Here is a 22,489-nt window from a genome sequence, read left to right on the forward strand (position 1 = left end):
AGGATACGCTGTGCCTGCCCGATGTTTCCAACTTGGCTATTAGCGCAGCGGTAGGTACGAACTATAGAGTGCGGCTGGCATATGAACTGCTGTGTGTTGTTTTGCTTCCAGTTGTACCTGTGCTGTGCACAGTGGATACAATGTTGCGAGCTCCACGGCAGCAGACGGGCTGAGTGTCAGTCAAAGTGCTGGTTTGTTAGCAGCAGCAGAAGCAGCCACAGCTGCGCTGCACCTCTTGCTCGTCAGTTTTGTTTTTCTGCTTTTGGAAACTGCTGTAGGAAAGGGGGTGCACCGGTCCTGGAGGTACTGCAATACCAGGTCAATGCGCGGAGTGGACAGAGCAAGCTCTTTTTCCAGCTCCCTGTTCTAAAAATCCATTTAATATATGGTCCCCAGATAGGGGACGTATCAGATATTAAACTGATAAGAACAGATACTACACTTGATCTTAGCCAAAAGGCCGAGAAGCGATAACCCGAAATGGGTTTCACCTGCAGCCCGGCCCGCCCAACTCCACTTCCAAGGCTTGAGGCAACACGCTCAGCCGGCACTCTGGGCGCACCCACAATGCACCCAGGGAGATGGAAGAGTTTTGCATAGCCCCGCCCCACGCCTTCTCAACCGCGCCCTCCCCCCTCAGTCCTTCCTCTTGCACCGTGCTCACGCATCCTAGGCTTGCAGAGCCTGCTGCTGCTGCTGCTGCTGCTGCTGCTGCTGCTGCTGCAGGACTCGTCACCTCCCTACCCAGGATGGTTAAGCCGGCGATGACACTAGAAGCAAGCACTAGTTTGTCTCTGAAGGTGCGTCGGCCGGTCGGTTGGAGGGATCTCTTCGGCCGGCCGCATTTCGAGTGGGGACGGATGGAAACTTTTTACCTGAAATGAGGGAAATTGGCTTCGGCCCCATAGGGCTTTATTGCCTTTCCCTGGGCCGGCATTAGTAGACCCTAGTAAGGAGAATAATAGAATGGCATGGTTATCCGAAGAACTTAAAAACATACAGCAGGCCTTTTTTTCCCGCCATACATACATAACTACAGATTTTATATTTTTTTTACATAGAGATATATATATATATCTCTATCACACACACACACACAATCTTAAATCTATCTTTAATCTATATCTACAAAATCTATAATTCAGAAATAATCCATATCTATATTCTACGTAATTAATAAAGATAGATTAGATAGGATAGGATAGGATAGATAGACACATACATGCATACATACTGTATGCAAATGAGCCAGGTATTTGGAATGCTGATGATGTCACTCCCTTGTGATGTCATGAGCCAGGTGTATGGCAGGCTGATGTCACTCCATTGTGATGTCATCAATTTAGAAGCATAAATACCGGGCTTGGCAGCGATTTCAGTCAGTCTCTGCTGCAGCTGGGAGACGGGAGATGGTCTTTATCTCTACCAAGAAGCTGCAGAACTACCGGCAACTGCAGAACTACCGGCAACTGCAGAACTACCGGCAACTGCAAAACTACCGGCAACTGCTAAACTACAGGCAACTGCTAAACTACCGGTAACTGCAGAACTACCAGTAACTGCAGAACTACCGGTAACTGCATCATTTTTATTTTATTCAATATAGGTTTTATTGGTTTCATGGAGGGGGGGGGGGGAACTTTTGCCTTATCTCAAAGCAATGTAAAAATAACTTTGACAATGAAACTTAATAAATAAATTTCGAGTTGAACTATATAATGTTTGTCTGTGATATTTTATAAGGTCTACAAACAGGGGAAGGGGGGGGGGAGCGGTAAGGGAGGGTAGGTATCTATGACACGGGAGAAAGAGAAAATAAAACAAAAAAGGGGGAGGGGGGGGGCGCTCCGGGATTGCTGTTTCTCTTTACGATTGTGGTTTAAACGTGTTACTCACATGTCCCTGTCTGTAACCACCTAGTAAATAGGGGTGAGCTCCGGGCATCTATCCATATCGCCCAGGTGTGATACAATTTATCATAGCCTGACGGCTCATCTAGAAGCCTCATTCTCTCCCTACGCTCTATTTCGTGGATCAGTTATTTTCAGCGGAGTGCATTTTTAATGCAGCACACAAGGGGGAGACAGCGGCCTACCAAAATCGAGTTGGCTGCTGCTGTGGCTTTCTTTTTTTTTAAAAAAAAAGGTAGGTTCCGTTCTTCCACGGTGAGGAATAGGCAGGGAGGTTCCGTTTTTGCCAGCTGGGGAATGCTTATAGGCAAGGCCTTATCCCTGCTGGTGCATGTAACGTCAGACCACGTTTCAGACATGCAGCAGCGGCAGCAGCAGCATTCATTCAGTCAGTGGCTCACAAACGAGCTCCGTGCAAGTTTACATTAAACAGACACATTTCTTTCTTTACTGTATTGACTGCGGTCTTTAGCGAGCGGTTGAACTGTTTCTGTGTCCATGCATTGAATAAAGCAATACATCCTTTTAAAGTAGACGTCCGTTCGTTGGAGTTCTTTGCTCCCCGGGTGTTGCTCCATCTGTAAGCGTTGGCCTGGATCCTCATGGACGGAATACTGCCCATCCCACGTGGAGCGTGTATCTCAGCCCGCGTGGAGCGCTGCAGTCCAATGAGGTATTCCGTGCTGCATAGCAAGCCTCGGGCCTGTGTGATTGGGGGTCCACTGCTGTCTGTCCACTCTGAAGCGCACATCCGGGGCCGGCCGCTTTTCGACTACCAGCGACTGCAGGTCACTCACACAGGCTGGTTGGAATGGCCTAGCATTATCCTGATCCGGAGGTGTAACTTGAAGCTGCGGGGCCCCAGTACAAAGTCTGGGACTGGGCCCCCAAATTATAAAGCTTCATTGATAGCATTGGTTTACAATGTGGGGAAGAGAGACTTTATGGGCCCCCTAGGGCTCCGGGCCCCAGGTGCGACCGCACCCCCTGCACATACACCCATGACCCGAATACGTGGAGCATACAGATGCAGGCTGCCAGGATACGCTGTGCCTGCCCGATGTTTCCAACTTGGCTATTAGCGCAGCGGTAGGTACGAACTATAGAGTGCGGCTGGCATATGAACTGCTGTGTGTTGTTTTGCTTCCAGTTGTACCTGTGCTGTGCACAGTGGATACAATGTTGCGAGCTCCACGGCAGCAGACGGGCTGAGTGTCAGTCAAAGTGCTGGTTTGTTAGCAGCAGCAGAAGCAGCCACAGCTGCGCTGCACCTCTTGCTCGTCAGTTTTGTTTTTCTGCTTTTGGAAACTGCTGTAGGAAAGGGGGTGCACCGGTCCTGGAGGTACTGCAATACCAGGTCAATGCGCGGAGTGGACAGAGCAAGCTCTTTTTCCAGCTCCCTGTTCTAAAAATCCATTTAATATATGGTCCCCAGATAGGGGACGTATCAGATATTAAACTGATAAGAACAGATTTTTTACATTTACATTTATTGAACTTAGTCATAGAAAACAAGCATAAATAGACATTTCTCAAATCAACATATTCCACAAATGAAAATTCCACATACTAAGGGCTTTGCTTTTCCCTAAGATCTTCTTATCAAGCAAATAATATACATGCAGTTCACTTATCGCCATTTTAAGACAGTCTTTCCCACTTATGCAGTCTCTTTTAAACAGCAAGATGTTTCTCACTTTCCATAAGGCGTTCTTGACACAATTTAAAGTGCACCATAAGACTCTTTCTTTTCCTTTTGTAAGATTTGGTAACAGTCCGTAAAAAACAACTTCATGGTTCAGAAAATCAAGGCCAGCTAAAAACTTTAAAAGTTGGCTACATTCTCTCCAAACCTCTTGAGCAAAGTGACAGTTCCACATGACATGTAAAGTAGTCTCATCATCACCGCAATGCTGCCTAGGACAAATGGCAGTGTTGCTGAATCTTCTTCGGTGTTGGAAGTCTCTCGTAGGCAGGCACTCATGTATGGTCATCCAAGCAATGTCCTTGTGCTCATTTGTCAGGTACGGTGCATGTACTCTCTTCCAGATAGAAGCGCATCTGTTGTAGGAGAAATTCAATAGAGGAGTCATGGTTTCCGCCTTCTTTACCTCTAACAGCAGCTTTTTAGCATCTTTTAGATTTCCCATCTCAAAGGAATCCAGATTGTACAGTCTTATAATTTTCTCCAGGATGACATATTGCTTGGGGGAAAAAATTAGGACTGGAGCGGTCAAAGAAAAAGACACCCACTTACGCTTTCTGAAAATGTGTCCAGCGGCATATCTCAAAAAATAGGACCAGGTATTCTCCAGGAAGATGGTTCTGAGGCAGAGACTGAAAAATTTAGAGTACAGAAATAACTTGACATTGGGCACATTCTTACCTCCAAGATGGTGAGATTTATGCATGGTTTGCCTGTTAAGCTTCTCATACTTGGAGCTCCATATGAACTGGAACAGCATTCTCTGCAATCTTTTCACCGTGATGTCATTGGGAGGGAACACACAACTAAGATACAGCATCATTGGAAGCAGGAGGGCTTTGATGATTAGGATCTTACCTTCCAAGGTGAGTCTTCTGAGTTTCCAGAAGTCAAGCTTCCTCTCCAGTTTCCCTTTTACAGCTTCCCAACTCTGGGTTCCCTCATGCTGCTTGTCAAAGGTTACTCCTAGGATCTTTATTGCATCAGACTGCATTTTGAGATTTGGGATTGTCACGTCCGACCAATTCCCGATAGTGAAGCAGCTGCTTTTGCTCAGGTTTAACTTAGAGGCCGAAGCCTCACAAAAGAACTCTGTCAATCTTATTGCCCTTCTTAGTGCTGTAGGCGAGGTACAAAAGATGGATATGTCGTCCATGTAGCCCAGGACCTTCACTTCTCTGCCTTGACCACCGGGGATAGGAACGCCTCTCACGACTTTGTCTTTCCTGAGCATTGACAGCAAGGGCTCTATTGCGCAAATAAACAAAATTGGCGACAGAGGACAGCCTTGTTTTACTCCTGAGTGCAGGAAAATTTCTTTAGTCAGAGAACCATTTATTGAAATTTTACTAAAAGAGTCTTTGTATAAAACCGCAATTTGCCTAATAAAATCTTCTGGAAAGTGCATTTTTCTTAAAACAGACCATAAAAACTTGTGGGATACACGATCAAAGGCTTTTTGGAAGTCAAGAGACAAAATTGCCAGATTCTGCTGCCTCTCTTGCTGATACCATATTATGTCCCGGATGGTGTTAAGATGTTCTTGCACTCCTCTTCCAGGGACACCGCATACTTGGTCAGCATTTATCACTTTTTTTAAAACTCCTTTAAAACGGTTCACCAGGGTTTTGGACATAATTTTGTAGTCTACATTTAGTAATGTGATGGGCCTCCAGTTTTCCAGGTGAGACCTATCCCCCTTCTTAAAAATCATGGAAACAAGTCCGCTCCTCCAAGAAAGAGGTAAAACATCACACTTAAAAGCTTCTTTAAAAACTACAAGTAAATCCACACTTAAAATGTCCCAAAACGTTCTGTAAAACTCCACAGGGAGGCCATCCCCTCCAGGGGTTTTGCCGTAGGAGAGGCTTTTAGTAGCAGCATCTAGTTCTTGTAAAGTGATATCAGTACATAGCAGCTCTTGATCAGATCTCTCTAGTTGGCAATCTAAAGTGTTTAGTGCATCTTCAGCAAAGGACCAATTCATGGACTTGTCACTAAAGAGCTCTTGATAGTATTCTTGGGCTTTAGTCAGGATGCCATCTGATGAGGTTTCGCCCTCCAGCTCTTTAATTAATTCCTTTGACGCCACAACTTTTTTAAAGAAGAATCTGGTACATTTCTCATCCTCTTCCAGGACTTTAACTTTGGAGTTGTAAATCAGCTCTTTACCCTTAGAGAGTATCTCTTTAGCTATTTCCTTTTTTGTACTTACAATAATGTCCTCCATGTCTACACCATGCTCTCTGAGCTTAAAACAGGTCTGAAGCTTTGTGTTGAGCCTCCTGTGCCAGCTGGCTCTCTTCCTTGCTCTGGCGATACTGGCCTTGACAAAAAATTCTTTTATTTTAGTTTTACTGTGTTCCCACCAGTCAAGCAGAGAAGCATGGTTGTTTTGCTGATTTTTTAGTTTTTTGTAGAAGGCAACGAATTCTGTTTTTGTGTCTGGGTCTTGTAGTAATGTTGTGTTGAGCCTCCAAACCCCTCGAGCTCTATGGAGACTGGGCAGCTCCACTTGCGCAAGGAGCAGCTTGTGATCAGAAAAGATGTTGTTGATATAATCAATTGACTTGGCGATCACTTGCTCTGTTATGAAGAAAAAGTCAATTCTGGATTTGGAGGTTGTGCTTTCCCAAGTGTATCCTGGGTCAGCTGCGTGTAGTTCATGCCAGGCATCTTTAAGTCTAAAGTCCATCAACAAGTCTTTTAGTTGTTTTTCAGTTTTATCTTTGCGTGGCGCATCTGATCCCCATCTCTTCTCACCAGGCAAGATGCAATTAAAGTCGCCACCGACTATTAGCGCAGAAGAACCGGGTAGATAATACTGCAGGTCTTGAAGGAGCTGAGATCTTTCTTCTTTTACTGGAGAGGCATAAATATTCAGTAGTCTAAAGTCTGTTCCCCCAAGGCTGGCATTTATAAGGAGAGCTCGCCCAGGCACAATGTGCAAAAAGGATGTTACTTTGAAGTCATGGGACTTGAACAAGACTCCGACACCTGTTGACTTGCATTCGTTATCTCCAGACCACACGGAGGGACCTAGAGTCCAGCTCTCTCTCAGTTCAGCATAGCTCATGTCAAAGTCAATGCCACATTCCTGCAACAAAATTATATCACAGTTCACTGTTGATAAATAAGAAAATAAAGCAGCCCTTCTTGCAGGACTCTTTAAACTCCTCACATTCAGCGAGGCAATCCGGATGTTGCTGGCCATAGGATGATGGTTTAGGTGCTGCTATCCGAGTCGGACATTATCCCAACCGTACCCGGGCTTGAAATGTTGCCGGATGGGTCCGAGAACTCTATGTTAATAGGGTCCGAAGGGGGTGGATCAGGAGGCAGCTGCAGCCTAGATGGGACTGGCTTGTAGGTTCGAGTAGTGGAAGGAAGCTCAGATGTCTCAGTTGTGGGCTGCATGTTAGTCAGTTTTATGGGCATCTTTTTGACTTTTGCACTGCCTCCCTCTGCCTTTCCTGTTTTCCTCTTCCTCTGTACTTCAAAGTCCATCTCCTCACTTTCTGAGGTCCCACTAGTAAGACCTTTAGCCGCCGCCGAGGAGTCCTCCCCAACCAGGCCCTCTGGAGTCTCTGAGCAGACCACTGGAGTTGTGCGATTGCCAGATGAGCCGGTAGGTTGCTCATTAGATGGATCAGCAGGCTGCTCTTTAGGCGGGTCAGCAGGCTGCTCTTTAGGAGGGTCTGCAGGCTGCTCTTTAGGAGGGTCTGCAGGCTGCTCTTTAGGAGGGTCAGCAGGCTGCTCTTTGGGTGGAGGCCTGACTGGTGGCCTCTGCTCCACTGATGTACCGGCAAGGACCGGCTGCCTCCTGAGCGCATCAGCATATGACCTAGGGGTCTTTTTTAATGGACAGTCCTTGAAAGGATGGCCAGGCAGGTTGCAAATATTGCACACAATTTCATTGGGGCAAGCTGCGGTTGCATGCCCCTTCTTGTAGCATTTTTTGCATATAGCCACTTCCTCCTTGCAACTATCATGAGTGTGGCCAAACTCATTGCACTTGCGGCAGAAAAGGGGCATCTCAGGATAGAACAAACGTCCTCGATCTCTGCCAATGGAAAAACTGGATGGAGGGTGATTCAGTCCACCAATTCCCTCCGAATTGCGCTGAAGTTTCACAAAGAATTTATATTTACCAGTCCAGAGTCTTTCGGCATTCAGAACCTTATGGGAAAACCGGACCTCCGAACAATAATTCCATAGGAAGCGGGAGATGTCCTCTAAGTCCACGTGGGGATTGTTCATGTGGACAACCAGCGGTTTCTCACCTCCGGAATACAAAACAACGAAGGTCAGTCCTTTAAGGTCTTCTTCATGCAGACTTGCTTTGATGTAGAAGAAGCAGCTCTGGCAGGCAGATTCAGAGTCCAAGGTGAGGATAAATCGACCAGGAGAATCTTGTAGAGCCAGGATGTCATCTCTCTTCACCTTCAGGATCTCCAGCAGGACTCTTCTCACCAGGAAACTCAGGGAGACTTTCTCACGAACCTCTTCAGCGACGTCGATTTTGAAGGAATTCTTAATGCGCAGGTCACCAGGCTCAGCAAAGCGCACTGAAGCCATCATGCTCACTGCCATTTCAGTAGGGTATTGTCGATCGCCTTCCCAGGAATCTTTGCAGGTCCTCCCCCTATAGCAGCAAGAGGCTTAAGACGAATAAATCCGCCGATGCCTCAGGGCCGAGGGTACGACAAGCTCAGAACTTCCAGCACAGACACTTGGTCTTAGCCAAAAGGCCGAGAAGCGATAACCCGAAATGGGTTTCACCTGCAGCCCGGCCCGCCCAACTCCACTTCCAAGGCTTGAGGCAACACGCTCAGCCGGCACTCTGGGCGCACCCACAATGCACCCAGGGAGATGGAAGAGTTTTGCATAGCCCCGTCCCACGCCTTCTCAACCGCGCCCTCCCTCCCTCCCTCAGTCCTTCCTCTTGCACCGTGCTCACGCATCCTAGGCTTGCAGAGCCTGCTGCTGCTGCTGCTGCTGCTGCTGCTGCTGCAGGACTCGTCACCTCCCTACCCAGGATGGTTAAGCCGGCGATGACACTAGAAGCAAGCACTAGTTTGTCTCTGAAGGTGCGTCGGCCGGTCGGTTGGAGGGATCTCTTCGGCCGGCCGCATTTCGAGTGGGGACGGATGGAAACTTTTTACCTGAAATGAGGGAAATTGGCTTCGGCCCCATAGGGCTTTATTGCCTTTCCCTGGGCCGGCATTAGTAGACCCTAGTAAGGAGAATAATAGAATGGCATGGTTATCCGAAGAACTTAAAAACATACAGCAGGCCTTTTTTTCCCGCCATACATACATAACTACAGATTTTATATTTTTTTTACATAGAGATATATATATATATCTCTATCACACACACACACACAATCTTAAATCTATCTTTAATCTATATCTACAAAATCTATAATTCAGAAATAATCCATATCTATATTCTACGTAATTAATAAAGATAGATTAGATAGGATAGGATAGGATAGATAGACACATACATGCATACATACTGTATGCAAATGAGCCAGGTATTTGGAATGCTGATGATGTCACTCCCTTGTGATGTCATGAGCCAGGTGTATGGCAGGCTGATGTCACTCCATTGTGATGTCATCAATTTAGAAGCATAAATACCGGGCTTGGCAGCGATTTCAGTCAGTCTCTGCTGCAGCTGGGAGACGGGAGATGGTCTTTATCTCTACCAAGAAGCTGCAGAACTACCGGCAACTGCAGAACTACCGGCAACTGCAGAACTACCGGCAACTGCAAAACTACCGGCAACTGCTAAACTACAGGCAACTGCTAAACTACCGGTAACTGCAGAACTACCAGTAACTGCAGAACTACCGGTAACTGCATCATTTTTATTTTATTCAATATAGGTTTTATTGGTTTCATGGAGGGGGGGGGGGGAACTTTTGCCTTATCTCAAAGCAATGTAAAAATAACTTTGACAATGAAACTTAATAAATAAATTTCGAGTTGAACTATATAATGTTTGTCTGTGATATTTTATAAGGTCTACAAACAGGGGAAGGGGGGGGGGGAGCGGTAAGGGAGGGTAGGTATCTATGACACGGGAGAAAGAGAAAATAAAACAAAAAAGGGGGAGGGGGGGGGCGCTCCGGGATTGCTGTTTCTCTTTACGATTGTGGTTTAAACGTGTTACTCACATGTCCCTGTCTGTAACCACCTAGTAAATAGGGGTGAGCTCCGGGCATCTATCCATATCGCCCAGGTGTGATACAATTTATCATAGCCTGACGGCTCATCTAGAAGCCTCATTCTCTCCCTACGCTCTATTTCGTGGATCAGTTATTTTCAGCGGAGTGCATTTTTAATGCAGCACACAAGGGGGAGACAGCGGCCTACCAAAATCGAGTTGGCTGCTGCTGTGGCTTTCTTTTTTTTTAAAAAAAAAGGTAGGTTCCGTTCTTCCACGGTGAGGAATAGGCAGGGAGGTTCCGTTTTTGCCAGCTGGGGAATGCTTATAGGCAAGGCCTTATCCCTGCTGGTGCATGTAACGTCAGACCACGTTTCAGACATGCAGCAGCGGCAGCAGCAGCATTCATTCAGTCAGTGGCTCACAAACGAGCTCCGTGCAAGTTTACATTAAACAGACACATTTCTTTCTTTACTGTATTGACTGCGGTCTTTAGCGAGCGGTTGAACTGTTTCTGTGTCCATGCATTGAATAAAGCAATACATCCTTTTAAAGTAGACGTCCGTTCGTTGGAGTTCTTTGCTCCCCGGGTGTTGCTCCATCTGTAAGCGTTGGCCTGGATCCTCATGGACGGAATACTGCCCATCCCACGTGGAGCGTGTATCTCAGCCCGCGTGGAGCGCTGCAGTCCAATGAGGTATTCCGTGCTGCATAGCAAGCCTCGGGCCTGTGTGATTGGGGGTCCACTGCTGTCTGTCCACTCTGAAGCGCACATCCGGGGCCGGCCGCTTTTCGACTACCAGCGACTGCAGGTCACTCACACAGGCTGGTTGGAATGGCCTAGCATTATCCTGATCCGGAGGTGTAACTTGAAGCTGCGGGGCCCCAGTACAAAGTCTGGGACTGGGCCCCCAAATTATAAAGCTTCATTGATAGCATTGGTTTACAATGTGGGGAAGAGAGACTTTATGGGCCCCCTAGGGCTCCGGGCCCCAGGTGCGACCGCACCCCCTGCACATACACCCATGACCCGAATACGTGGAGCATACAGATGCAGGCTGCCAGGATACGCTGTGCCTGCCCGATGTTTCCAACTTGGCTATTAGCGCAGCGGTAGGTACGAACTATAGAGTGCGGCTGGCATATGAACTGCTGTGTGTTGTTTTGCTTCCAGTTGTACCTGTGCTGTGCACAGTGGATACAATGTTGCGAGCTCCACGGCAGCAGACGGGCTGAGTGTCAGTCAAAGTGCTGGTTTGTTAGCAGCAGCAGAAGCAGCCACAGCTGCGCTGCACCTCTTGCTCGTCAGTTTTGTTTTTCTGCTTTTGGAAACTGCTGTAGGAAAGGGGGTGCACCGGTCCTGGAGGTACTGCAATACCAGGTCAATGCGCGGAGTGGACAGAGCAAGCTCTTTTTCCAGCTCCCTGTTCTAAAAATCCATTTAATATATGGTCCCCAGATAGGGGACGTATCAGATATTAAACTGATAAGAACAGATACTACACTTGATCTTAGCCAAAAGGCCGAGAAGCGATAACCCGAAATGGGTTTCACCTGCAGCCCGGCCCGCCCAACTCCACTTCCAAGGCTTGAGGCAACACGCTCAGCCGGCACTCTGGGCGCACCCACAATGCACCCAGGGAGATGGAAGAGTTTTGCATAGCCCCGCCCCACGCCTTCTCAACCGCGCCCTCCCCCCTCAGTCCTTCCTCTTGCACCGTGCTCACGCATCCTAGGCTTGCAGAGCCTGCTGCTGCTGCTGCTGCTGCTGCTGCTGCTGCTGCTGCAGGACTCGTCACCTCCCTACCCAGGATGGTTAAGCCGGCGATGACACTAGAAGCAAGCACTAGTTTGTCTCTGAAGGTGCGTCGGCCGGTCGGTTGGAGGGATCTCTTCGGCCGGCCGCATTTCGAGTGGGGACGGATGGAAACTTTTTACCTGAAATGAGGGAAATTGGCTTCGGCCCCATAGGGCTTTATTGCCTTTCCCTGGGCCGGCATTAGTAGACCCTAGTAAGGAGAATAATAGAATGGCATGGTTATCCGAAGAACTTAAAAACATACAGCAGGCCTTTTTTTCCCGCCATACATACATAACTACAGATTTTATATTTTTTTTACATAGAGATATATATATATATCTCTATCACACACACACACACAATCTTAAATCTATCTTTAATCTATATCTACAAAATCTATAATTCAGAAATAATCCATATCTATATTCTACGTAATTAATAAAGATAGATTAGATAGGATAGGATAGGATAGATAGACACATACATGCATACATACTGTATGCAAATGAGCCAGGTATTTGGAATGCTGATGATGTCACTCCCTTGTGATGTCATGAGCCAGGTGTATGGCAGGCTGATGTCACTCCATTGTGATGTCATCAATTTAGAAGCATAAATACCGGGCTTGGCAGCGATTTCAGTCAGTCTCTGCTGCAGCTGGGAGACGGGAGATGGTCTTTATCTCTACCAAGAAGCTGCAGAACTACCGGCAACTGCAGAACTACCGGCAACTGCAGAACTACCGGCAACTGCAAAACTACCGGCAACTGCTAAACTACAGGCAACTGCTAAACTACCGGTAACTGCAGAACTACCAGTAACTGCAGAACTACCGGTAACTGCATCATTTTTATTTTATTCAATATAGGTTTTATTGGTTTCATGGAGGGGGGGGGGGGAACTTTTGCCTTATCTCAAAGCAATGTAAAAATAACTTTGACAATGAAACTTAATAAATAAATTTCGAGTTGAACTATATAATGTTTGTCTGTGATATTTTATAAGGTCTACAAACAGGGGAAGGGGGGGGGGAGCGGTAAGGGAGGGTAGGTATCTATGACACGGGAGAAAGAGAAAATAAAACAAAAAAGGGGGAGGGGGGGGGCGCTCCGGGATTGCTGTTTCTCTTTACGATTGTGGTTTAAACGTGTTACTCACATGTCCCTGTCTGTAACCACCTAGTAAATAGGGGTGAGCTCCGGGCATCTATCCATATCGCCCAGGTGTGATACAATTTATCATAGCCTGACGGCTCATCTAGAAGCCTCATTCTCTCCCTACGCTCTATTTCGTGGATCAGTTATTTTCAGCGGAGTGCATTTTTAATGCAGCACACAAGGGGGAGACAGCGGCCTACCAAAATCGAGTTGGCTGCTGCTGTGGCTTTCTTTTTTTTTAAAAAAAAAGGTAGGTTCCGTTCTTCCACGGTGAGGAATAGGCAGGGAGGTTCCGTTTTTGCCAGCTGGGGAATGCTTATAGGCAAGGCCTTATCCCTGCTGGTGCATGTAACGTCAGACCACGTTTCAGACATGCAGCAGCGGCAGCAGCAGCATTCATTCAGTCAGTGGCTCACAAACGAGCTCCGTGCAAGTTTACATTAAACAGACACATTTCTTTCTTTACTGTATTGACTGCGGTCTTTAGCGAGCGGTTGAACTGTTTCTGTGTCCATGCATTGAATAAAGCAATACATCCTTTTAAAGTAGACGTCCGTTCGTTGGAGTTCTTTGCTCCCCGGGTGTTGCTCCATCTGTAAGCGTTGGCCTGGATCCTCATGGACGGAATACTGCCCATCCCACGTGGAGCGTGTATCTCAGCCCGCGTGGAGCGCTGCAGTCCAATGAGGTATTCCGTGCTGCATAGCAAGCCTCGGGCCTGTGTGATTGGGGGTCCACTGCTGTCTGTCCACTCTGAAGCGCACATCCGGGGCCGGCCGCTTTTCGACTACCAGCGACTGCAGGTCACTCACACAGGCTGGTTGGAATGGCCTAGCATTATCCTGATCCGGAGGTGTAACTTGAAGCTGCGGGGCCCCAGTACAAAGTCTGGGACTGGGCCCCCAAATTATAAAGCTTCATTGATAGCATTGGTTTACAATGTGGGGAAGAGAGACTTTATGGGCCCCCTAGGGCTCCGGGCCCCAGGTGCGACCGCACCCCCTGCACATACACCCATGACCCGAATACGTGGAGCATACAGATGCAGGCTGCCAGGATACGCTGTGCCTGCCCGATGTTTCCAACTTGGCTATTAGCGCAGCGGTAGGTACGAACTATAGAGTGCGGCTGGCATATGAACTGCTGTGTGTTGTTTTGCTTCCAGTTGTACCTGTGCTGTGCACAGTGGATACAATGTTGCGAGCTCCACGGCAGCAGACGGGCTGAGTGTCAGTCAAAGTGCTGGTTTGTTAGCAGCAGCAGAAGCAGCCACAGCTGCGCTGCACCTCTTGCTCGTCAGTTTTGTTTTTCTGCTTTTGGAAACTGCTGTAGGAAAGGGGGTGCACCGGTCCTGGAGGTACTGCAATACCAGGTCAATGCGCGGAGTGGACAGAGCAAGCTCTTTTTCCAGCTCCCTGTTCTAAAAATCCATTTAATATATGGTCCCCAGATAGGGGACGTATCAGATATTAAACTGATAAGAACAGATTTTTTACATTTACATTTATTGAACTTAGTCATAGAAAACAAGCATAAATAGACATTTCTCAAATCAACATATTCCACAAATGAAAATTCCACATACTAAGGGCTTTGCTTTTCCCTAAGATCTTCTTATCAAGCAAATAATATACATGCAGTTCACTTATCGCCATTTTAAGACAGTCTTTCCCACTTATGCAGTCTCTTTTAAACAGCAAGATGTTTCTCACTTTCCATAAGGCGTTCTTGACACAATTTAAAGTGCACCATAAGACTCTTTCTTTTCCTTTTGTAAGATTTGGTAACAGTCCGTAAAAAACAACTTCATGGTTCAGAAAATCAAGGCCAGCTAAAAACTTTAAAAGTTGGCTACATTCTCTCCAAACCTCTTGAGCAAAGTGACAGTTCCACATGACATGTAAAGTAGTCTCATCATCACCGCAATGCTGCCTAGGACAAATGGCAGTGTTGCTGAATCTTCTTCGGTGTTGGAAGTCTCTCGTAGGCAGGCACTCATGTATGGTCATCCAAGCAATGTCCTTGTGCTCATTTGTCAGGTACGGTGCATGTACTCTCTTCCAGATAGAAGCGCATCTGTTGTAGGAGAAATTCAATAGAGGAGTCATGGTTTCCGCCTTCTTTACCTCTAACAGCAGCTTTTTAGCATCTTTTAGATTTCCCATCTCAAAGGAATCCAGATTGTACAGTCTTATAATTTTCTCCAGGATGACATATTGCTTGGGGGAAAAAATTAGGACTGGAGCGGTCAAAGAAAAAGACACCCACTTACGCTTTCTGAAAATGTGTCCAGCGGCATATCTCAAAAAATAGGACCAGGTATTCTCCAGGAAGATGGTTCTGAGGCAGAGACTGAAAAATTTAGAGTACAGAAATAACTTGACATTGGGCACATTCTTACCTCCAAGATGGTGAGATTTATGCATGGTTTGCCTGTTAAGCTTCTCATACTTGGAGCTCCATATGAACTGGAACAGCATTCTCTGCAATCTTTTCACCGTGATGTCATTGGGAGGGAACACACAACTAAGATACAGCATCATTGGAAGCAGGAGGGCTTTGATGATTAGGATCTTACCTTCCAAGGTGAGTCTTCTGAGTTTCCAGAAGTCAAGCTTCCTCTCCAGTTTCCCTTTTACAGCTTCCCAACTCTGGGTTCCCTCATGCTGCTTGTCAAAGGTTACTCCTAGGATCTTTATTGCATCAGACTGCATTTTGAGATTTGGGATTGTCACGTCCGACCAATTCCCGATAGTGAAGCAGCTGCTTTTGCTCAGGTTTAACTTAGAGGCCGAAGCCTCACAAAAGAACTCTGTCAATCTTATTGCCCTTCTTAGTGCTGTAGGCGAGGTACAAAAGATGGATATGTCGTCCATGTAGCCCAGGACCTTCACTTCTCTGCCTTGACCACCGGGGATAGGAACGCCTCTCACGACTTTGTCTTTCCTGAGCATTGACAGCAAGGGCTCTATTGCGCAAATAAACAAAATTGGCGACAGAGGACAGCCTTGTTTTACTCCTGAGTGCAGGAAAATTTCTTTAGTCAGAGAACCATTTATTGAAATTTTACTAAAAGAGTCTTTGTATAAAACCGCAATTTGCCTAATAAAATCTTCTGGAAAGTGCATTTTTCTTAAAACAGACCATAAAAACTTGTGGGATACACGATCAAAGGCTTTTTGGAAGTCAAGAGACAAAATTGCCAGATTCTGCTGCCTCTCTTGCTGATACCATATTATGTCCCGGATGGTGTTAAGATGTTCTTGCACTCCTCTTCCAGGGACACCGCATACTTGGTCAGCATTTATCACTTTTTTTAAAACTCCTTTAAAACGGTTCACCAGGGTTTTGGACATAATTTTGTAGTCTACATTTAGTAATGTGATGGGCCTCCAGTTTTCCAGGTGAGACCTATCCCCCTTCTTAAAAATCATGGAAACAAGTCCGCTCCTCCAAGAAAGAGGTAAAACATCACACTTAAAAGCTTCTTTAAAAACTACAAGTAAATCCACACTTAAAATGTCCCAAAACGTTCTGTAAAACTCCACAGGGAGGCCATCCCCTCCAGGGGTTTTGCCGTAGGAGAGGCTTTTAGTAGCAGCATCTAGTTCTTGTAAAGTGATATCAGTACATAGCAGCTCTTGATCAGATCTCTCTAGTTGGCAATCTAAAGTGTTTAGTGCATCTTCAGCAAAGGACCAATTCATGGACTTGTCACTAAAGAGCTCTTGATAGTATTCTTGGGCTTTAGTCAGGATGCCATCTGATGAGGTTTCGCCCTCCAGCTCTTTAATTAATTCCTTTGACGCCACAACTTTTTTAAAGAAGAATCTGGTACATTTCTCATCCTCTTCCAGGACTTTAACTTTGGAGTTGTAAATCAGCTCTTTACCCTTAGAGAGTATCTCTTTAGCTATTTCCTTTTTTGTACTTACAATAATGTCCTCCATGTCTACACCATGCTCTCTGAGCTTAAAACAGGTCTGAAGCTTTGTGTTGAGCCTCCTGTGCCAGCTGGCTCTCTTCCTTGCTCTGGCGATACTGGCCTTGACAAAAAATTCTTTTATTTTAGTTTTACTGTGTTCCCACCAGTCAAGCAGAGAAGCATGGTTGTTTTGCTGATTTTTTAGTTTTTTGTAGAAGGCAACGAATTCTGTTTTTGTGTCTGGGTCTTGTAGTAATGTTGTGTTGAGCCTCCAAACCCCTCGAGCTCTATGGAGACTGGGCAGCTCCACTTGCGCAAGGAGCAGCTTGTGATCAGAAAAGATGTTGTTGATATAATCAATTGACTTGGCGATCACTTGCTCTGTTATGAAGAAAAAGTCAATTCTGGATTTGGAGGTTGTGCTTTCCCAAGTGTATCCTGGGTCAGCTGCGTGTAGTTCATGCCAGGCATCTTTAAGTCTAAAGTCCATCAACAAGTCTTTTAGTTGTTTTTCAGTTTTATCTTTGCGTGGCGCATCTGATCCCCATCTCTTCTCACCAGGCAAGATGCAATTAAAGTCGCCACCGACTATTAGCGCAGAAGAACCGGGTAGATAATACTGCAGGTCTTGAAGGAGCTGAGATCTTTCTTCTTTTACTGGAGAGGCATAAATATTCAGTAGTCTAAAGTCTGTTCCCCCAAGGCTGGCATTTATAAGGAGAGCTCGCCCAGGCACAATGTGCAAAAAGGATGTTACTTTGAAGTCATGGGACTTGAACAAGACTCCGACACCTGTTGACTTGCATTCGTTATCTCCAGACCACACGGAGGGACCTAGAGTCCAGCTCTCTCTCAGTTCAGCATAGCTCATGTCAAAGTCAATGCCACATTCCTGCAACAAAATTATATCACAGTTCACTGTTGATAAATAAGAAAATAAAGCAGCCCTTCTTGCAGGACTCTTTAAACTCCTCACATTCAGCGAGGCAATCCGGATGTTGCTGGCCATAGGATGATGGTTTAGGTGCTGCTATCCGAGTCGGACATTATCCCAACCGTACCCGGGCTTGAAATGTTGCCGGATGGGTCCGAGAACTCTATGTTAATAGGGTCCGAAGGGGGTGGATCAGGAGGCAGCTGCAGCCTAGATGGGACTGGCTTGTAGGTTCGAGTAGTGGAAGGAAGCTCAGATGTCTCAGTTGTGGGCTGCATGTTAGTCAGTTTTATGGGCATCTTTTTGACTTTTGCACTGCCTCCCTCTGCCTTTCCTGTTTTCCTCTTCCTCTGTACTTCAAAGTCCATCTCCTCACTTTCTGAGGTCCCACTAGTAAGACCTTTAGCCGCCGCCGAGGAGTCCTCCCCAACCAGGCCCTCTGGAGTCTCTGAGCAGACCACTGGAGTTGTGCGATTGCCAGATGAGCCGGTAGGTTGCTCATTAGATGGATCAGCAGGCTGCTCTTTAGGCGGGTCAGCAGGCTGCTCTTTAGGAGGGTCTGCAGGCTGCTCTTTAGGAGGGTCTGCAGGCTGCTCTTTAGGAGGGTCTGCAGGCTGCTCTTTAGGAGGGTCAGCAGGCTGCTCTTTGGGTGGAGGCCTGACTGGTGGCCTCTGCTCCACTGATGTACCGGCAAGGACCGGCTGCCTCCTGAGCGCATCAGCATATGACCTAGGGGTCTTTTTTAATGGACAGTCCTTGAAAGGATGGCCAGGCAGGTTGCAAATATTGCACACAATTTCATTGGGGCAAGCTGCGGTTGCATGCCCCTTCTTGTAGCATTTTTTGCATATAGCCACTTCCTCCTTGCAACTATCATGAGTGTGGCCAAACTCATTGCACTTGCGGCAGAAAAGGGGCATCTCAGGATAGAACAAACGTCCTCGATCTCTGCCAATGGAAAAACTGGATGGAGGGTGATTCAGTCCACCAATTCCCTCCGAATTGCGCTGAAGTTTCACAAAGAATTTATATTTACCAGTCCAGAGTCTTTCGGCATTCAGAACCTTATGGGAAAACCGGACCTCCGAACAATAATTCCATAGGAAGCGGGAGATGTCCTCTAAGTCCACGTGGGGATTGTTCATGTGGACAACCAGCGGTTTCTCACCTCCGGAATACAAAACAACGAAGGTCAGTCCTTTAAGGTCTTCTTCATGCAGACTTGCTTTGATGTAGAAGAAGCAGCTCTGGCAGGCAGATTCAGAGTCCAAGGTGAGGATAAATCGACCAGGAGAATCTTGTAGAGCCAGGATGTCATCTCTCTTCACCTTCAGGATCTCCAGCAGGACTCTTCTCACCAGGAAACTCAGGGAGACTTTCTCACGAACCTCTTCAGCGACGTCGATTTTGAAGGAATTCTTAATGCGCAGGTCACCAGGCTCAGCAAAGCGCACTGAAGCCATCATGCTCACTGCCATTTCAGTAGGGTATTGTCGATCGCCTTCCCAGGAATCTTTGCAGGTCCTCCCCCTATAGCAGCAAGAGGCTTAAGACGAATAAATCCGCCGATGCCTCAGGGCCGAGGGTACGACAAGCTCAGAACTTCCAGCACAGACACTTGGTCTTAGCCAAAAGGCCGAGAAGCGATAACCCGAAATGGGTTTCACCTGCAGCCCGGCCCGCCCAACTCCACTTCCAAGGCTTGAGGCAACACGCTCAGCCGGCACTCTGGGCGCACCCACAATGCACCCAGGGAGATGGAAGAGTTTTGCATAGCCCCGTCCCACGCCTTCTCAACCGCGCCCTCCCTCCCTCCCTCAGTCCTTCCTCTTGCACCGTGCTCACGCATCCTAGGCTTGCAGAGCCTGCTGCTGCTGCTGCTGCTGCTGCTGCTGCTGCAGGACTCGTCACCTCCCTACCCAGGATGGTTAAGCCGGCGATGACACTAGAAGCAAGCACTAGTTTGTCTCTGAAGGTGCGTCGGCCGGTCGGTTGGAGGGATCTCTTCGGCCGGCCGCATTTCGAGTGGGGACGGATGGAAACTTTTTACCTGAAATGAGGGAAATTGGCTTCGGCCCCATAGGGCTTTATTGCCTTTCCCTGGGCCGGCATTAGTAGACCCTAGTAAGGAGAATAATAGAATGGCATGGTTATCCGAAGAACTTAAAAACATACAGCAGGCCTTTTTTTCCCGCCATACATACATAACTACAGATTTTATATTTTTTTTACATAGAGATATATATATATATCTCTATCACACACACACACACAATCTTAAATCTATCTTTAATCTATATCTACAAAATCTATAATTCAGAAATAATCCATATCTATATTCTACGTAATTAATAAAGATAGATTAGATAGGATAGGATAGGATAGATAGACACATACATGCATACATACTGTATGCAAATGAGCCAGGTATTTGGAATGCTGATGATGTCACTCCCTTGTGATGTCATGAGCCAGGTGTATGGCAGGCTGATGTCACTCCATTGTGATGTCATCAATTTAGAAGCATAAATACCGGGCTTGGCAGCGATTTCAGTCAGTCTCTGCTGCAGCTGGGAGACGGGAGATGGTCTTTATCTCTACCAAGAAGCTGCAGAACTACCGGCAACTGCAGAACTACCGGCAACTGCAGAACTACCGGCAACTGCAAAACTACCGGCAACTGCTAAACTACAGGCAACTGCTAAACTACCGGTAACTGCAGAACTACCAGTAACTGCAGAACTACCGGTAACTGCATCATTTTTATTTTATTCAATATAGGTTTTATTGGTTTCATGGAGGGGGGGGGGGGAACTTTTGCCTTATCTCAAAGCAATGTAAAAATAACTTTGACAATGAAACTTAATAAATAAATTTCGAGTTGAACTATATAATGTTTGTCTGTGATATTTTATAAGGTCTACAAACAGGGGAAGGGGGGGGGGGAGCGGTAAGGGAGGGTAGGTATCTATGACACGGGAGAAAGAGAAAATAAAACAAAAAAGGGGGAGGGGGGGGGCGCTCCGGGATTGCTGTTTCTCTTTACGATTGTGGTTTAAACGTGTTACTCACATGTCCCTGTCTGTAACCACCTAGTAAATAGGGGTGAGCTCCGGGCATCTATCCATATCGCCCAGGTGTGATACAATTTATCATAGCCTGACGGCTCATCTAGAAGCCTCATTCTCTCCCTACGCTCTATTTCGTGGATCAGTTATTTTCAGCGGAGTGCATTTTTAATGCAGCACACAAGGGGGAGACAGCGGCCTACCAAAATCGAGTTGGCTGCTGCTGTGGCTTTCTTTTTTTTTAAAAAAAAAGGTAGGTTCCGTTCTTCCACGGTGAGGAATAGGCAGGGAGGTTCCGTTTTTGCCAGCTGGGGAATGCTTATAGGCAAGGCCTTATCCCTGCTGGTGCATGTAACGTCAGACCACGTTTCAGACATGCAGCAGCGGCAGCAGCAGCATTCATTCAGTCAGTGGCTCACAAACGAGCTCCGTGCAAGTTTACATTAAACAGACACATTTCTTTCTTTACTGTATTGACTGCGGTCTTTAGCGAGCGGTTGAACTGTTTCTGTGTCCATGCATTGAATAAAGCAATACATCCTTTTAAAGTAGACGTCCGTTCGTTGGAGTTCTTTGCTCCCCGGGTGTTGCTCCATCTGTAAGCGTTGGCCTGGATCCTCATGGACGGAATACTGCCCATCCCACGTGGAGCGTGTATCTCAGCCCGCGTGGAGCGCTGCAGTCCAATGAGGTATTCCGTGCTGCATAGCAAGCCTCGGGCCTGTGTGATTGGGGGTCCACTGCTGTCTGTCCACTCTGAAGCGCACATCCGGGGCCGGCCGCTTTTCGACTACCAGCGACTGCAGGTCACTCACACAGGCTGGTTGGAATGGCCTAGCATTATCCTGATCCGGAGGTGTAACTTGAAGCTGCGGGGCCCCAGTACAAAGTCTGGGACTGGGCCCCCAAATTATAAAGCTTCATTGATAGCATTGGTTTACAATGTGGGGAAGAGAGACTTTATGGGCCCCCTAGGGCTCCGGGCCCCAGGTGCGACCGCACCCCCTGCACATACACCCATGACCCGAATACGTGGAGCATACAGATGCAGGCTGCCAGGATACGCTGTGCCTGCCCGATGTTTCCAACTTGGCTATTAGCGCAGCGGTAGGTACGAACTATAGAGTGCGGCTGGCATATGAACTGCTGTGTGTTGTTTTGCTTCCAGTTGTACCTGTGCTGTGCACAGTGGATACAATGTTGCGAGCTCCACGGCAGCAGACGGGCTGAGTGTCAGTCAAAGTGCTGGTTTGTTAGCAGCAGCAGAAGCAGCCACAGCTGCGCTGCACCTCTTGCTCGTCAGTTTTGTTTTTCTGCTTTTGGAAACTGCTGTAGGAAAGGGGGTGCACCGGTCCTGGAGGTACTGCAATACCAGGTCAATGCGCGGAGTGGACAGAGCAAGCTCTTTTTCCAGCTCCCTGTTCTAAAAATCCATTTAATATATGGTCCCCAGATAGGGGACGTATCAGATATTAAACTGATAAGAACAGATTTTTTTTTTTTTTTTATTATAAATAAAACAGCTTTATTTACATACATAACAATACTTCATCACATTAATACATAAATAAATCATTAGAAGTTTAAAGGAAAACTCATGACAGGTTAACAATTTGTTTCCATTTCAGCACCTTCCACATCCCCTCCGCATCCACCCCTGTTTTCTTTTTGTCCCACAAATAAATAATATACATTTTCCCCAACACCATTCGCACGCTGTCCCTCGCACTCAGTTCCTTCCGCTTAAACACATACACGTTCCTCACATCCCACAACACTTCCTTCACGCACGCCAAGAACAGCCACAACAGT

At 46.9% G+C, this 22,489-nt stretch overlaps 3 non-coding genes and 2 pseudogenes across 3 annotated transcripts; all 5 read right to left on the reverse strand.

Moving 5' to 3' along the window:
• Window positions 1-281: 281 nt before the first annotated feature.
• LOC136573799 (U2 spliceosomal RNA) lies at window positions 282-472 on the reverse strand. Its single transcript, XR_010786017.1, has one exon. It is a non-coding gene; the product is annotated as a U2 spliceosomal RNA (small nuclear RNA).
• Window positions 473-3,230: 2,758 nt separating this feature from the next.
• On the reverse strand, window positions 3,231-3,433 carry LOC136573974 (U2 spliceosomal RNA; annotated as a pseudogene).
• A 7,703-nt stretch (window positions 3,434-11,136) lies between these two features.
• LOC136573800 (U2 spliceosomal RNA) lies at window positions 11,137-11,327 on the reverse strand. The gene has a single exon (XR_010786018.1). It is a non-coding gene; the product is annotated as a U2 spliceosomal RNA (small nuclear RNA).
• A 2,758-nt stretch (window positions 11,328-14,085) lies between these two features.
• On the reverse strand, window positions 14,086-14,288 carry LOC136573975 (U2 spliceosomal RNA; annotated as a pseudogene).
• Window positions 14,289-22,015: 7,727 nt separating this feature from the next.
• LOC136573850 (U2 spliceosomal RNA) lies at window positions 22,016-22,204 on the reverse strand. Its single transcript, XR_010786068.1, has one exon. It is a non-coding gene; the product is annotated as a U2 spliceosomal RNA (small nuclear RNA).
• Between the last annotated feature and the right edge of the window lie 285 nt (window positions 22,205-22,489).

The sequence above is a fragment of the Eleutherodactylus coqui genome, chromosome 7 (assembly GCF_035609145.1).
Source record: "Eleutherodactylus coqui strain aEleCoq1 chromosome 7, aEleCoq1.hap1, whole genome shotgun sequence".
In the NCBI taxonomy this organism is placed as follows: domain Eukaryota; kingdom Metazoa; phylum Chordata; class Amphibia; order Anura; family Eleutherodactylidae; genus Eleutherodactylus; species Eleutherodactylus coqui.